Source organism: Taudactylus pleione, unplaced genomic scaffold (assembly GCF_031769625.1).
Source record: "Taudactylus pleione unplaced genomic scaffold, aTauple2 ptg000005l, whole genome shotgun sequence".
In the NCBI taxonomy this organism is placed as follows: domain Eukaryota; kingdom Metazoa; phylum Chordata; class Amphibia; order Anura; family Myobatrachidae; genus Taudactylus; species Taudactylus pleione.
Window position 1 is genome coordinate 962,940 of NW_028284408.1, and position 18,053 is coordinate 980,992.

Sequence of the window (18,053 nt, forward strand, 5' to 3'; positions counted from 1 at the left end):
CAATATTCTAATCTCCTGTTTTCACTGTACAGTATACTCTGCCTTTCCTCCACATCCCATCACTTTCATGGCCCACCTGTTACTATTCATTTGAAATCCATTTGCTAGATGTGGAAAGAAAAGGGTTTTAGGGAAATTGATAAATGAATGGATAAAGAATTATATTGTTATTTAGATTTAATAACTTATTAATATGACTTCACTGTAATTAAAATGATTTTTAATGGATTTACAGCTGTTTCCTAGCAATGGTGCTTATAGCAGAATATTAAATAATATACCAATAATTTTCTAAGAAAATTGTTAATCACTATGCTAAAGTTAATCCAATATGAAATTTTGTTGATTACTTGTAAGTGTTAAGAAAATACCTGGCAAAAAGCCATCATTAATCGTTAGAGGTATGGTTCTCATATATGATAGAGACAAGTGGGGGGAGAGTATAAAATGATAAATGTGGGACAAAAATAAATACATTCTGAACAGAGAGACAGAGTAGAAATAAATGAGATGCAAGAAGTTGAAGTTAAAAATAAAATCAATAGAAATACAAATTATCAAGATAATAAAAGTAAATGTAAGTAACAAAAGTAAAACTGTTGAAAAAAAAGAAATACAAAACTACTAAAAACAAATGGACAAAAATAATGTGAGCATACTGTGGAAGGCGGGTGCAGCAGACAAAATTGGGCAAACAGAAAAACACTGAAAATATCAAATTGGTAATGACCTTTATGGGAAAGGGCATTGGAGAATAGCGAGTCTGTGGGTCAATATGATTAAGTTACCTTACCCTAAACTGTAATGCAGCAGTGTCCAGGTCTTGCTGAAAGTGATCCCTCTGCAGCAACTCTGTAATCATAGAGATCTACTGTCTGCAATAGGTTTGTATGTGCTTCTGGACATAACACTGACCTAAATATTGCTGCACCAAGTAAACCCTTTATGGCAATGGTATTCCTTGATGGCAGTGGCCACTTTTAGCAGGATTATGTGCCCTGCCACATAACAAAAATTGGTCAAAAATGGTTTGATGAACATCACAAAGATTTCACAGTGTTGACATGGCCACCAAATTCTCCAAATCAATCTGATCAATCATCTGTGAACAACTTAAGAAGACATAAGGGATCTGTTGAAAACATCTTGTGGAATACATTCCTGGGCATGTCAGAGTGTTTTCACCACTTACTGTAACTGGCTAATATTTTGTCCAAAAATGTCCCAAAAATTACCATTTTTTTAAAATCAAATTATGTAATGAGCATTTATTTAATCCTGATAAAGTAGTATAACTGTTTTAAAAAACATGCATATTTGTTAATTAAAGCGTACTGAAAAAAGGTTAAATAGCTTTAATTTATATAAAGAAAATTTCAATAATCAAAATTTTTGAGAACATTAAAAAAATAGTTTTATACAGTTAAAAAAAACTTCACACACATATAATAAACTTTTTTTTTACCTGTAATGTATAAAACAATATTTTCCTGCCACTTCTTGCAGGAGATCATCAGCAGTATTTGGTGAAGTTAAAGATCACAAATAAATCACTGCTGGCTTGGAGAGCGTGAGTGCGCAGGGAGGTGGGGCTGCTGCAGTACAGTCAGCAGTCTAGACTGAAGGGTCATCCTATTAGGAGCGCCTATCTCAGTCACACCCCTGGAAGTGCCTGTAGCTATAGGAAGGAAGGTAAGCTGCAGCTTCCCTTATCCTCCTGAACTTGGGCTACAGGAAGACTGTCTGTCTTCCTGCAGCCATGGGTGGGTAATCCACTTTTAGTATTAAAAAATGCTTTTCATTATTTTTATGCATGTCATTGTTCATATGTATCTTTCAGTTTTGAACAGATTGTCATTATTCTACATCTTCCTGGGGAACCACAATACAGCAGATTATTAGGGAGACCGCTGAATTGAATAGCACATTGATTTGTACATATTTATCCAAATAGGAGAAAAGATTGTTTTTCCAAAACATGTGCTCTGCATTTAATGCAGTACACATTTTTTTGCAATCTGTCCAGCTGCTGAATTTTAATTTAGAATTTGTAAAGGTCAATTTGGATAAATTGATTACATTCTTTTTACTTCAATGTATGGAGGGCTGCATTTCAGCATTAATGTCCCACATACTGTAGTATTCCCAGGTAGTATAGCAATGAGAAGATGAATGGAGATATAAGTTAGCATAAAATCTCCTTATTTATCTGAATTCAGAAGTGGGTCCACAAGACTCAGAATTCCAAATTGCTGTCTGTGAAATATATAGTATATGGTTTCTTTTTACAGCCAGTAGTGAAAGCACCATATAACTTGATTCTTAACCTTATTCTAATCACATGGGTAATTTTGAATAAATCAAATCCTATCAATAAAAAGAAGACTGCAATTGAAGGATCCATTTCAACAGCTTGGTGGCTGATTTGGAATTCAAGCTCATGGTGCCTGCAAATCCAAAGTTCTGAATGGTCTTACCAGCAGGCATAAACATGGTTACTTGGATGAAGCATACCTGGGAAAGACATCCATAATTCAGTTACCAAACCCAACCTCCATTTCGACTACACCAAGAAATTCTAATCCAATGTTTTTGAAACTGAGGGCTGACAACTGGAAGAGAGACTATCAAATTTCAGGAAATGAGGAGGGATAAAGTGACTGGACCAGAAGTTACACATAAGGAGAATTAACCTTTAATTGTGACTACCTATTTAAACATGTTGCTTTTCCCATTGAAACTTTTTTTTTACATTTTTAATTAGAAATTTGCACTGACACCTGTGTTTTGTTTTTGGATCTGGATTCATCTTTGTGTTTTGGTTTTGGTTTTGTAAAACAATCCTCAAGTGTTTTGGATTTAGACCTGGGTTATTTTATTAAAAAAAATATAAAATGTTTTTAAAAACAGCTAAAATCATGTAATGTTTGCAATCCAAAACCCTGAATTCGGATTTAAAATCCGAAATCCGGATTGTGGGAAGATCAAAACTGCAACTTGGGTCTGTCCAGATCTTCTTTGGATATCAAAACCTCGAATCTGTCTGAATTCTAAATTTGCGTGGATTAAAATTTCTGGAGAACGAACTGCACATCTCTATTTTTAATAACACTTCCTGTTATAGATGATCTACTAACGAATTTTCACTTAATTAACTACTGTATTGTGATATATAATGAAGATTATATAATGAAGATCTTATAACTTTAAAAGTTTCAAAGGAAGAACTGTAAAATTCCCATGACCTACATGCTACAGTATGCCTAACCTTATTTATGTGTAGTTCAGTGATTCCTGGGTATGGTCAATAACCTTCTGAGACACTAGTCTTCTATCTGATATGTGTGAAACCATGATAGTGAAGCACTGCAACAACAATTGAGTTTAAAAAATAGGGTATGCCAGGGAATGGTATCAGTGGCGTCACTCACCCTGGTGACACTTGGTGTGGGCAATGGAGAAGATAGTAGTGTGCGCAACTAAGCCGCATGCATGTAAAAATAGGGTGTGGTCTTGCAGGTAGGGGGCGTGGGTAGGGGGAGAGGCCTCATGGCCCAAACCCTCATTTTAGTCACTCTGGAGGTCAAGAGATGTGGACTGCCCCCGGGGACCACCCTGTGGGCAGTGCCGGTTCCATCACTGTGTCAGGAGGTGAGTTCTGCAAGTAATGCTACAGTGCAACACCTAGCTTCTGTCACTGAGGAGGCGTCGACATTTAGGTTTCACCCTTCTGCCATTGACACCCAGGTGTGGCCCGCACCCAATTTGCCTTTTTATAAAATTTACTCATATGATCCTTAGGTGAATATTTACTAAAATGATGGTTTACAAAAGTAGAAGTGTTGCCAACAGCAACATCTATCATTCTAGCTGTCATTTTCTGGAAGGTACTAGATATTGAATGGGTGCTTTTGGCAAAACCTCCACTTTGTATACACACACACACTTTAGTAAATGTACCCCTTATACTTACTTTACTCAATGATTTAAAATTTGTACATAAAATTATTTCTCACAGAAAATATTGTGCTTATAGTACAGCAAAGAGGAATAATTATAATTCTACCTTATTGTGAATAATCCATTTTCTAGTGTTGGCTAATTTTTCTTTTTAGTTTGCACAATAAATATGAACAAACTAGCTTCCCCATACTGCAATTGGAGAGGTGGCACATTTTGCTTTTTTTGTAAATGAGAAACCTTCTATTTGACCCAACACTATAAGCTGAACTATACAACAGTTCAATTATTTTAAATTAGTCTTATATTTGTGCAGGGAATAGATGGCCATTGAATAGTATTATTGTGCATTACAAATAGTCTGTTTTATTTTATACAGCACTAATGATTTTCATTATCTCCTAAGCTGATAGAATCTATTCCAAAACCAATAATCTTTTCAAATCCACTGAGCCACAAATTACTCATTAGATATATTTTCAGAGATCATTACCTTTATCATAGTCTTCAGTTTTTCATTTCCTGAATGCTCAGTGCATTTTCTAATATAGGGTATGGATTAAAGCTGTAATAGAGCAATATTTTCTTTCATCAGGACAAAAATAGGAGTTAAACCAAATTCTGAAAATGTTATTTTAAGATACTTTCAAATAATTTTCTGCATTTTTGAATTGCTGCACATCAATGCCCCTTTTTGAATTTCTAGACAGGTTGTAATTTGTATACTCTTACAGGGACTTTTTGGTTTTCATAATAAAAATGTGTTATTTTTTATATCAAAAACCATATACATAATTTTTTCAGTACAATGGGCTCAAATCAATTGAATGTGAATTGAATAGCGCCAAGAAGGAGCTCCGGGAGCTATTCAATTCAGCGCACTGTTAAGCCAGACTAAGGATTTCTTCTGGTATTTCTTCTGGGGTGCGAGCAGAAATCCGACAAAATTTCAGGTGCAATGCTATTTTTTGCCCTTAGCGTGGAGGAAACAGCTTCACGCCAGGAAGTTTATTCAGAGATAGCTCATTCTTATGACTAAACACCCTGTTTAAGGCATGAGGGGTGGAAGAATGGTCATTATCCGACCTAACAGCGCACAGAATTGAATAGCTCCAGGAGATCCCTCATTACGCTATTTAATTTGTGTTCAATTGAATAGAGCCCTTCATTTCTTTAATTATTACTAACATTGTTCATTTTGAAGCCTGGTGTAATGGCTACAGTATATTCAAACTGAACAAATGTTGTGTTAAATGTAAAGTAACCCTGAGGTTAAACACGTGAGCTGATAATACAACTGTCACCCAAGATGAACATATATTTTAGATGATAATAGTCTTATACTGCTTCTTACTTTAGTTATCAAGATCATAAAGGGTGATATTGACAGTGACAAAAGACACTTAGCTAACTACATATGTATCCTTACCTATCCTTTCAGTTTGACATAATTATGTAGATAGAGAGGCATGAGATGTGTAGCATCAATAATAAAAACCCTCTTGAGTTAAGGTGTTGCGAGCTGGAAGTGTTTGTTAGATGGCAATGGGCATTATTCAGAGTTGTACGCTAATTGCATTGCAGCTACATTGTTGTACATAGCAGCCATGCAAAATTTTGCTAGTTCAGCAGGAGGCATCTTGTGTAAATAGACACATCCTGTTGGCTTCTATGATCTAGAAAATGGAAAGACAAAGAATTGTATATTGTGGTGCACAAAAAGAAAATATAAATAAAATATAGCTTTTATTATATATGTATTAAAATATCACATAAGAAAGACTGCAAAATAATATTACAAAAATATAAATGATGTGAATAAAGAAAGAAATAGTGATTTAAAAAAATGCTATGTGCAGGGATGCCACTGTCTGTCTCAATTATTATATATTGTTTCCAAGAATAATATTGCACCTTCTAATAGGGATGATGTATGTTGCAGAGGATGTTCACAATATAGTGTTCTATCCACTGATGCTGAGATACTTTTAAGGTAGATGGAAATTAAATTACCAGTATATATATAACAGATCTCTCTTTATAACTCAAACTCTTAATATAAGTAAATGCTGATGATTTAATTATTCGAGCACTGTGAATAAATCAATATGCAGTCCTATATATTATATCCCAGATATATATGCTGTAGCACCTTCTAGTAGGGATGACATATGTTACAGAGAATGGACACAATGTAACATCCTATCCACTAATACTGAGGTACTGTTCAAGGTGGATGGTAATTAAATTACCAGCCTAGGATTTTGCATAGCAGATCTCTATGACTCAATAAATTTTATTAATTATGGCATAGATATTATTAGCAAGTATACATGGGTCACCCTCCATATAATATTTCACATGTAGTATATTGCCAAAACCCAGCATATGTGCAATTGTAATGCTGTCAGATTCACTAAGATTCTTATAGCACTGCAATCTGTGCTATTAAATTGGGGACAGCTATCTGTGATCACATCTACTTTACACTGTGTGAAAAAGTCTAATCCCCCTCAGGCTCGATAACCACCTTTAGTGTGGGTGCAAACATTGCAATCCTATTAACACATTAGTAAGGACACAGCAGTAGAGCCAAAACACAGCTTCTAAAAGCTGGCACGCTTTGTAGTGTTAGCTTAGTCAGGGCAACCAGGTGGACGTCTGGAACCTGTTTATATACCGGCATCTCCTCACTGTCCTCCAACCTTTCCTTTTCAGTCTCTGATCTGCCTGTGTGCAGCTTTGCAATTGTGATCCTTGTTGAATCAGGCCCATAGTGTTTTATGATACATTACATTCAAATAATATATTGTGTTTAGAAATTGTTTATTTAAGCTCCCTTTTCTCTATTACTAAGTGCTGCCTCTCAGAGTATCCAAACTTGTACACATGCCATATTTACTTTATTTTTTTCAATCAGCTAAATTAAGCAAATACATATTTATTGTGTATTACAATTAGCAGAAATACTGTGTACTATGCCATAAATATTATATTTATCTTTTATATTTCACAGCAATTCAGAAAACATGCAGTTGTACCCTACTGCTTTGTCCATCATTATTTTATCATTCCAAAACATTGACTTCTGCTTTGTCCCTCACAACTTGTCATTTTAGGAGTTAGTGGCATGTCTGGCTGTGGTGGATATCTTATGGGAGCAACCACCACAGAGACATACAGTATAGCTCATTGCAGAACTCTTTTGGCTAAAACTGCAATGTGACACTTTACACTACCACTAAGAAATACACAAAGCTAATATATTCTGAAACAAGCAGTCCTTGTGGCTGATGCCTGCTATGAGGTATTGGTTAGTCAACTCAATCACAATGTTTTTTTAGAGATGCAACTAATGGTGGTGACCATTTTGTCGAGGAGCCTAAAATTGCTGCACTTTTAAGTTTTGATGGCAACCACAATGTTTGCAGGGGATACCCTTCCAGATTCAACTGATTTGAATTTCATAATATAATCACTGTCCTGATATAAATAATATATAATTTGATATTTGTTTAAAGAAATGTATTCTATTGATCATTGTGATTTATTAAACTTGCAATATTGATATAACCTATAAAAACACAAACCTTCAGTGAACAAGTTTGTATAATATTACTCAAATAAATTTCTAAAACATGCTAGAGTTGCACTAAAAAATAGTGAGCAACACTTGTAACAATTTGTGGGTGGTTAACATTCTCAGTCAGTCAGATGAATGACCTACTTCCAATTGATTAAAATCCACAAACCAAGTAGAGCAAAACATTCCTCCAGATGAAACATTTAAATTGTTTTAAAATTGCTTGTGTGGTAAATTAGGCCAAGGTACTCAATGCCCCAATATACAGATAAGTGACATAATTATGGTACCATAAAAATATATACAAAATATATTACCCAAAGAAAGCTGAGGTGTCTTAGTGTGCCAAATAACCCAGGATACAGTAGGTATGGAGTCACAGTAGGTGAATGGTGTCTGTGTCTCCTTACTTCCAGCATCTTGGTATGCTGATCAAGGGTACATTCACATGTTGCGGCTGCTGAGTATTGCAACAATATCCTACATCTACAGTAAGATGTTTGCCAGGTGATGCAGAAATTAGTATAGCATCAGGTAATTATGATATGGATGTGTCTCAATGTGCCAGAGATCCCAGACCTAGGGTGAGGTCACGGCAGATAAATGGCATCCTTATGAGTTCCACACTCTCAATGTCTCAATATGCTTAACAAGTTATTATGTGATTAATTAGTTGAACTACTTCATAATAACTTGCTTGGCATATTGAGATTCACATGCAGTTTTCAGGGCTAGTGAGAGGCAAACGTGTTGATATAACAATCTGTGGTCATAGCAAACAGCATGCAGTAAAAGCAAATGTAATTTAAAAGTCAGAACAGTAGCTAGATGAATAGTCAAATGATTTGGGTCAATAACCAGCAGTTCCTCTTAAGACTTTTTAAAGCACCTGTAACTGACCTGCAACCTCAACAATGATTTACTTAGACTTAGTGACAGGCTTGCTGTTGGCCCAATCTCTGACCTGACAGTACTTCTGAGAATGAACAATTTAAATATTCTTTGTGAATTTGGAGGTTTTCTTTGACCAAGGACTTGAAAAATGACCTCTGAAAGATGGGTGGTACCTTTATTGTGGCTGCCATGGTCACTGAAAGATAGAGTATTTAGATGGCAATGTCTGAGATACTAGGAAATGGTTTTGCCCACTAGAGCAGGAGGCAAATCTTCTAAACATTATTATATGTTCATTGTTCTAATATGGGGAGCTTGCACTTTAGACATTGAGGGGTTTATATATGAAGTGTCAGGTTGAAAAACCTGACACTTTTGTTCATGTTTATGCCCGATATTTAAAAGAACAGTCCTACTTGCTAGTATGACATGACTAGTAAAAGCACTATAATATTTCCCACAATAGAGGTAGTGGGCCACAAGGGCTGCATGTTCCAGTTGATCATTGACTCTCATATATTGGATACTGGAGAGATATATAATCTATAGTGCACTGGAATAGCATTATTCTGGATGACCATTCTTGGATGAAGTAGATTGATGTTTTTAAGGCTGAATACTGCCAAGACTAGCTGGTTACATCCAGAGTCTGCTCCTAAAGTGGAAAAGCCAAGTAAGGACATACAGGATGTATTAACAATGGGGCTGATGGGACTGCAGCCCCGGCCCCTTTCACAAAATAGGCCCAGTATGCATGGCAGCGAAGGGGATTAATAGTGGGGCAGCCAGAGTTAGCTATAGCTCTAGGCCATACTGCAGATATAGGGCCTGAGTCAAAGGTTTACTAAGTATTCTTAATTCAGAGAGGGTGCACTTGCTTTTTTCCTGCATTGTACTATGAGGATCAAAATGGTAGCACCTCTTATTATATTTCAAAATAGAGTGTGCACTCTAAGCTCCCGAATTTTTGTCTATATCTGTGTATACTTGAAGATAGAGACTTCTTCTGCTTGGTATTGGCACCCCACCCATCAGCCATTAAGTAATTTTAATCAGCAAAGGTTCCTGCATTGCTGTCTACATACTGCAATGGGTACTATTATGTTAAGTCCTTGATAAATTGTTATAATGCATTAGTATTAAGGATTTTAGGGACCCATGTGATTTTGATCACCTTGACATTGTGGATTGACAGACACATATTTTTGGCCAGAGATGTGCTAAGAACCTTATTTATATTCCATATTATTTGTAGAGTTTATCTTAATTGTTTTGACTATTCTTAGTGCTTAGTATGTACTACTGTATTTTATTTTTCCTATTGAAAAAAAGATCTACAGTTGAGAGAGGGAAAACATAAGTCTGTCTGTAAAATCAGATATTTTGTTGTTTTTCATCCTTTTCATTGATCCTTTAATGTTTCAATTATTTCTTATTTTTTGTCAGGAATATTGAAAGTACAGGACCACAATTAGTAAGGAAAATGAGCAACTCTGTTTTGTAATGCTTTTTCATGCAACAAAGAAACCATGCATGATCCTAACCTAGTATCTCTCATTGTTTCTTCCAGGTCCTATCAGTTTATGCAGTCCTCCTCCAAGTCTGTTTAAAGAAATTATTTGGGAGTGCATGATACATAATTTTAATTTTAATTATTTTGCCTTGGGGGTTGAGAACATAGCTTTCCTGTTCTGAGTAAGGTTTATACTATGAGACTCAACAACTAAATAGGGGGATATTTTTAAAGATTAAATTAAATACTTTAATGATGTGATACTGAAGTTAAAGTTGTCCTGATGTAGCTAGGAATATATTAGGCAGAATCAGTCAGAGTCTAGGCTTTGTCACCTCAGAGATTGTGGTTAACAGTTTCCAAGCAGTAAGTGAATATTTCAGTAAAGCATTATTCTTATTTGAATATAGAGAATGACATGATAATGAGAGGAAATTAGTTAACTTACCAAATTAAAGTACTTAGGTATCCTGAGTATTTAGGCTCTAAAAAGATGCATAATATTTATAGAATACCTACTGTATATGTTTGGACATGGACATTTACATCCCAACTTGTCAGACATGGAGGAAATACATGCCATCTAGGCAGCCAAGATTTTGTAGCTCTTGTCACCATATTCACACAGCTTAATGGAAATGGTCTGCTCACACTCTTAGGGGTATTTTTATGGAAAGCTCAATTTTAATCATTTTTGAATCAATAAAAATCAATCAACATTGATCTTGTATTTTAGGGGCTAAATCACACATTTACAAATACTTAAAAAAAATCCAAAATTTTCTGTTGTCAAATGTGTAATTTAGCACCAGAAATGCAACATGATCAATTTTTATCAAATTTAAATCAATTAAAATTGACCCTTGGTTAATATACCTCTAAAGTAGAAATGTTGTAGTCTTTCATATGCACTAATGAGTTCTACTGGTTACTTGGCAGGACTGGAAATCCAACATTGATTACCTGAACTGGAAAATGTTCACTACTACTTAACTTCAGACTCAGAGCAGATTAAAGTATTGCACTGCAAATGAAGTGTTAGTTCTTATGCTGGTGGCATACTCAGTAGTTTATGGCACTCCAACTGACCTGCTCTTTTGCTATCAGATATTGAGTGAGAATCTTGTTGGTATCTCCTTATTATTATTTATAAAAAATCACTTATTAGCAGCAAAGAATAAAATTGAGTTTAAAGTATGATCTAAAAAAAATGTAAGGGGCAATTATTTCTAAGCTGTGATTTTCAATTTACCCATAAACAAACTGATAATCACTGTCACTATCCAATATACCTTTAAATATTACTGATTATTACAATGAAAAAATTATGTCTTAGTGAGATAAAAGTAAATTCAGCACAGAAATTGTGTTTATCAGGCATCAAATTGTTGGATGATGAGCTCTCTGAGCTTCCACCAACCTCAGTGCAAAACATAATGGAGGTGGAGGTCTCTAGGACCTCACAAAGCTCAGTAGGAGGCCTGAGTTCTGTTATGTGCTACTGGGCATACACTCTTTGTTCACACATCTTTCCTCCCTTGCGCTACTTGTGAGTGGACATACCTCTGAGACTCCTGCAGATATACCTGTTCTGCAGAGTCAACAGAGTGCCTCAAGTACATTATATCACTACTGCTACATTAGAGGGGCATAGTGTTACCATACCACTCTAATGCCTGGCATACTATAGCACCAAGTGGCATACTATAGCACCAAGTGATAACCTACTATTGCAGGCTGCATCAATACTACTGTTTGTACACTTGTTATATCCAGTGGTGGAACTAGAGAGTGGTGGGCCCAGGTGCAAGAATATGCTTTGGGCCTCCCTATGCAGTGCCCCCAGTAATGGTCCCCCTATGCAGTGCCCCCAGTAATGTCCCATATATATTGCCCCCAGTAGTGGTCCCCCTATGCATCGCCCCCAGTAGTAGTTCCCCCTATGTCCCCAGTAGTATTTTCCCCTATGCATTGCCTCCAGTAGTAGACCCCCTATGTATTGCCCCCAGTAGTAGACAGTCCCCCCTATACAGTTCCCCAGTAGTGAGCAACCCTTTTATACAGTACCCCCTGTAGTGACACCCCCAAAACAGTGCCCCTAGTAGTAGTCACCCTGCACCACTTTGGGCCCCAGTGCAAGCCATCAGCTGCACCACCACTAGTTCAGCCATTTGTTATATCCCTGTGTCTTATGCTACTCAATGTTTTAATTAATGGTTCAATTAATCTAAGACCTGGTTAGGCTGTGGAGTGTGTGGACTAACTGCCACTAGCACCAAACAACTGTGCAACACATTTAACACCTTATACATTCTGACCTAATGTATTGACTGTCACCTAGTGAGACTAATTATATAACCCTAATTCTCACAGTGTCATTCAGCTGCACATCTTCACTATCACTACTTTGCTAATAAGATATGAGACCAGCAGCTTCAAGTTAATAGTTTATGGTCCCCATACATTGACACTACCAACACAAATGACTTTGCTGTCAATAATATGCTACTGCTTTCTTTCATATTGTACATTTTATATATCATGGGTCCAATTTTATATCCTGTTTGTTTATATGAAAAATAATTCTAACTTCAAAATGTTTCTCCATAAAAAAGAATATATTAAGCTACAAAGAGTAACAGAGTTTATATAAATATTGTATTACACTTACAATAGTTCTACCCAGAGAGTCTTACAATACTGTGCAGTAAGGTCTAAATATTTTCCATGTACTGTAGAAACATTTATCAGTTTTTAATGGTAAGAACATTCATGTAATTTAGTACATGTATTCAATGAAATATATGGACATCAAAACTTGTATTTACTAAGCATATTTCCTATAAGAATATAATGATACAAAATCTGTTTATAAGGATTGTAAGCACATACTGTTATTTCATTAAATATTAATAATAATTCAATAATTGCTTAATTATACATATTTTTATTTGCTGTTCAGTAAAGTGCAGATTCAAATTTCCTCTTATTAAGTACAGTTAAAGACCATACAGATTTATTATTTCTGTGAAGTATTAATAATATGTCCACTTGCGCTCAGATGCATCAGTAAACTTAATTATTTAGAACATTAGACATTTTCTACTTTCATTTTTCAGAAATAATTGGATAACTACTCACTGCATGTACCTAACATATTAGCAGGGAACAAAGTCTGTTTTTTTTTTCAAATGAAAATTTAAATCATAATAATCATGAACTGTAAGTGGTCAGATTATATTTTTAATTTTATTGTTTCGAAATAATTGAAAAAATAATGGACTTTTTAGTTGCAGTTTTCAAAAAAGTATTTTATGATAAAGTTTTTTTATCCATGAAGCACTCCCTTGTTCTTCTAATACAGATTTACTGCCATGGAAAATAAACTAGTAAACAAAGGGACAGCTGGAGATTTACCCAGTATCTTGGTTTATATATTGGAATCACAGTTCACTGAAAAAAAATGGACCATTAAAGGACCATCAAACATTCCTTAGTGTTACCTGCCTCACTATTATAATTCAAGATAAAAATTATTGTCTAGTTGGAGCAGACATTTTGCACATTTCATCTTGATAGCTCTGGAGTAACTGATAAAAATATACTACTGTAGTTTCTGGCAAGACTTACCTCTTCACACTAGGCCATAACTTTAAAATATATTAAGATAAATGCAGGCTCCTATTTGTCTTATTGAGCATTTTAATTTGTACATTGATCACACTATTCTATTTTTATATGTAAAGCTAATACTATAGTAATTTTAATTGGAAAGTTATACATTTTTGTAAAAAATAATAGAAAGAGTCTTAAATACATTATCAGTTAATGGGCCATGTTTTTACAATACTTTATCTTCACAATAAAATGCTCTCACTTAATAAAGTGTCTTTCATAGTTCTATAAATAGGTGCATACAAAAGCCTACTTTAAAAACAAGCTATACAGCCACTAACTCAATAAGCCAGATTGGAACGATAACAAGTTGGGACACCTTACAAATAAAAACATTGCTCACACCATATTATAATAGCACTACATTCAATTCTGCATACTGGAAAATACGTATTTTCAAACAGCATTAAACAATTTACAGTGCAGATCTTGTTAAACTAGAATGTCCAGCATGCTGTGGAAGCTGATAGATAGCAGGATGTGTTGGGCCATATACATTCACAACATATTTATACTCTTCACATACTCTCGCATCTTTTTCATATTATAGGACATTTAAGTAAAAATCTTCAATTTGTTGCAAAAACAGCTTCTGTGCAGTCACCTATACAGGTAGAGGAGGGTAAACTCATCACTTTTGAGCCTTTGTATAAGTTATCTGCTCCCCTATATCACCTCCATGTTTTCAACCTATGCAGGTTCTGCAAACACCACCAGCTGCATTCCAGTTTAGTACATCAATTCTAGATTTTACAGGGTGTCCAAATTCAATTTATGAGAAAGCAAACAGAATGACTCTCACAAATAATGCAGTGCATCAAAAGAAGCAAAAGGTTGAAGAAAATTTACAGTAGCCAATGAAATAGAATTGTACATTTACATATACATAAACTTTAAAAATTTTGAAAAAAACTTAAAATCTTCTGTCAACCTTTTTTGTGTCACTCTTTGATGTGTTGACCATTTGAATCTGTCAACCTTTTATACCTGTCGATCTTTTGCACCTGTCAACCTATTGCTTGTTGACCATTTGGTGTCGACCTATACATTGTCATTTTTTTTTCTGTCCACCCTTCATCTTGACTCCAGTGCATACCAGGGTGTGACTTATACTAGTCTGCTGTGAGCAGATAGGTAGTTTAATTAATAAAAACAAATCTATACACAAATAGTTTTATCAGATTTACACATTATTTGTATTGTCATTTGGTATTAAGATATTTATACTTAAAACTATTTTAGCACTAAATACTTTCATGTAAAGTAAATAGAAATTAGTCTATAATTGATTTGTACATCAGTGTAGCTTTGGTTGCAAAGCCATATTGTCTGCAAAGAGTGTTTAGGTTCTAAGTGTATAGTTCAAAGTTTTGTAAGATTTCATTAGTTTGCATAATTAGGGGTATATTTACTAAAAATTAAGTTTTGTTGAGTTAGCATTTTGTGGAGAGTTTTGCCATTTTTTAGAACTCAGATATTTATTAATGTCAAAATCGGGAGAGAATTCTCATTTGCTACAGGAAAAGTCAGGAGCATTGACAAATGTCAATTTACCATCGGCCAAACTTGAAAAACTTTTCACTAGTAACAATAGGATTCAGGAATTTACCATTAATTGAGTTTCATAATACTCATGAGAATGGACAAAAGTCATGTCCAAATTCGAAAAATCAATTGATATGCCCTTGCCCTTATGAGATCCGTGTATGTTTCTGCATATTAATAGGGAAATAAAGGCTTAAATGTAACAAAATAAATTACATAGGGTTCCCCCCTAAAGCATAACCAGTGGCTGTGACCCACATGGCTCTTGATTGACAGCCATGAGGCTCATAGCCAATCAGTGGCTGCTTACTCTAGAGTGGCCTCTGATTGGCTGGTGGGCTGCCAAATGACAGAAACCACCCGGTCTAAGTCATTTACTGTGGTAGAGATGCATGTGCAAACACATACATCTCTACAGTGTCCGATTTGGTCTGGGCTATTCAATTTGTTATGTTGCCAAGTCCCGGACTCTACTGGACAAAAGGACCGAGCTATGCTAGGAGATAGGTGAGTATTGGAATTTCTTTTAGGGAAACCATGGGAATTTAACTGGACAAAGGGACCAATAACAGGGAAGAAGGTAAGTATGTGTCAGTGTGTGTTTAGTATGTAAAAAAACTTTACAGGTACTTTCTACGGTGTGTGAGTAATGTCATTATTTTACTATTTTTCTTTACAGTGGCATACAGGTGCTGACAGCCTGCTTGTTGGCACCTGTTCCACAAGTGCCAAATGACAACTGTAGTCCCACTGTAAAAAACAATAGGTATTATTCCCACTATTACCCTGGAATTGGATTGAAATACCGGAGACTGTTCAGCCGACTGTGAAAGCCCAATAGGGAGAGATCCTTACTGGGGCTGGTAAGTATACTAACTCTCCCTTCTCCCTCACCTAACCCTAACCCTCTCTTGGTGTTGCCTAACCCTAAACTCCTGGGGTGGTGCCTAACCCTAAGTCCCCCTGGGGTGCCTAAACCTAGCCCCCCTTTCCTGCACCCTAAATCTAACCCTATCCTCCCCCTAGTGCCTAACCCTAACCTCCCCCTAGTGGTACCTAACCCTAACCCCCCTTCATCAAGCCTAACCATAACCCTCCCTGAGTGGTGCCTAACCCTATGCCCCTCTGGGGGTTACTAAATCTAACCCTCCCCCCAACAGCTAACTGCTAAGATGCCTCCTGACTTACCTTGTTTGGGACAGCATCCTCCTGCATTCCAGCATCAGGATTAAAATAGGCATGATATTTTGATGTATTACCATGTCTGGCTTTAGCAATCAAGATTTAGACTGGCAACATCCTTGCCTGCCAGTCTACTAACTACATCCTATTACCCCTGTACCCACTGGATTCAGCCTAAGCCTCTGGTGCAGGGGTAATCCTTGGGTGCTTAGGGGTGGGGTGACCATTTTATTGTTGGGGTCCCCACCTCCCCCAGGATCCCTGGCTTGGGCAAACTAGCTTGGGGTATTAATGCTTTGACCAGGGTTACCTGGTGAAAGGATCCCCTGGCTGTGGCATTACACCCCAGTTGGTTTGAGTCCATTGCTGGTTTTAAAAATACAGGGGGCCCATGTCATTTTTTTAGAAATTCTGGACCACCAAGTTTATTATGTGCATATACATGGTATATTTTCAAATTCACCCAAATGTAATGCAAATGCAATGTTACTTGCATTAACAGCAATGACAAATCCTGAGTAGAGTCTTAGCAGGATATACTCGAGTAGAGTCTTACCATATATACTTGAGTATAAGTCAACCTGAATATAAGCTGAGGTACCTAATTTTACCACAAAAAAAGAGAAAACTTATTGACTCGAGTATAAGCCTAGGGCGGGAAATGCAGCAGCTACTGGTAGTAATCCCCCCTGGTACTGCCCCCAGTAGTGATCCCCCTGGTAGTGCCCCCAGTAGTAATATCCCCACTGGTAGTGCCCCCTGTAGTAATCCCCCCTGGTAGTGCCCCCAGTAGTAATCCCCCCTGGTAGTACACCCAGTATTAACCCCCCCTGTTAGTGCCCCCTAGTAATCCCCCCCTGGTACTGCCCACAGTAGTAGCCCTCCCAGTAGAGAGAGATGTACCAGTAAAAAAAAAACCCAATTACCTGAAACCCCGTTCCTGGTCCTGACACTGCTACCAGCTCCTCCGGCTGCTTTGCATTTTGGGAGAGACGTCATGAAATCATGACATCTCTCCCATTACCCACTGTGGGAGCCGGAAGATGGCTCCCACAGTGGGAGCAGCAGCAGCCGATGAGAGTCTGACAGACTCTCATTAGCTGCTAATTACAACAAAAACACAGCTGCTGGTGCCGGTGGCTGTGTGTTTGGCACTGTGTAGTGCTGACCGAACACCGTCCGGTCAGCGCTACATACGCGGTGCAGCTGTGTCACAGAGACACAGTCTGCACCACAGCCCGCATGGTATGCAGCTGAGTGAGGTGCCCTCCAATATGTGGCACCCTACTCAGCTGCATAACGGGAGAACCTTCCCTGGTCCTGGAGCATCACTCGAGTATAAGCCGAGGGGGTTTTCTTTCAGCACAAAAAATGTGCTGAAAAACTTGGCTTATACTCGAGTATATACGGTAAGTCATTTTGTTTTCACATCCCTGAGTTGTTCTAACAGATTGACACTGGTACTGTATGTCTCTTAGTGAATCCAGTAATAGAGAGTAACCTGCCTTTGAAATAGCTGGCACTGTGTATTAAATGCTGCTTAAAGCAATGTATCCACCCAGTGGGTTGTCACAGGCATGTGATTTTTAGATTGAAAAATAATGTATTTTAGCATCCTAGGACAGGTGTGTAATTGCTGTTCTGGAAAAAAGAGAATCATGATGGTATTTGGTAGTGTGGAAAAATGACCTCAACTTCCGT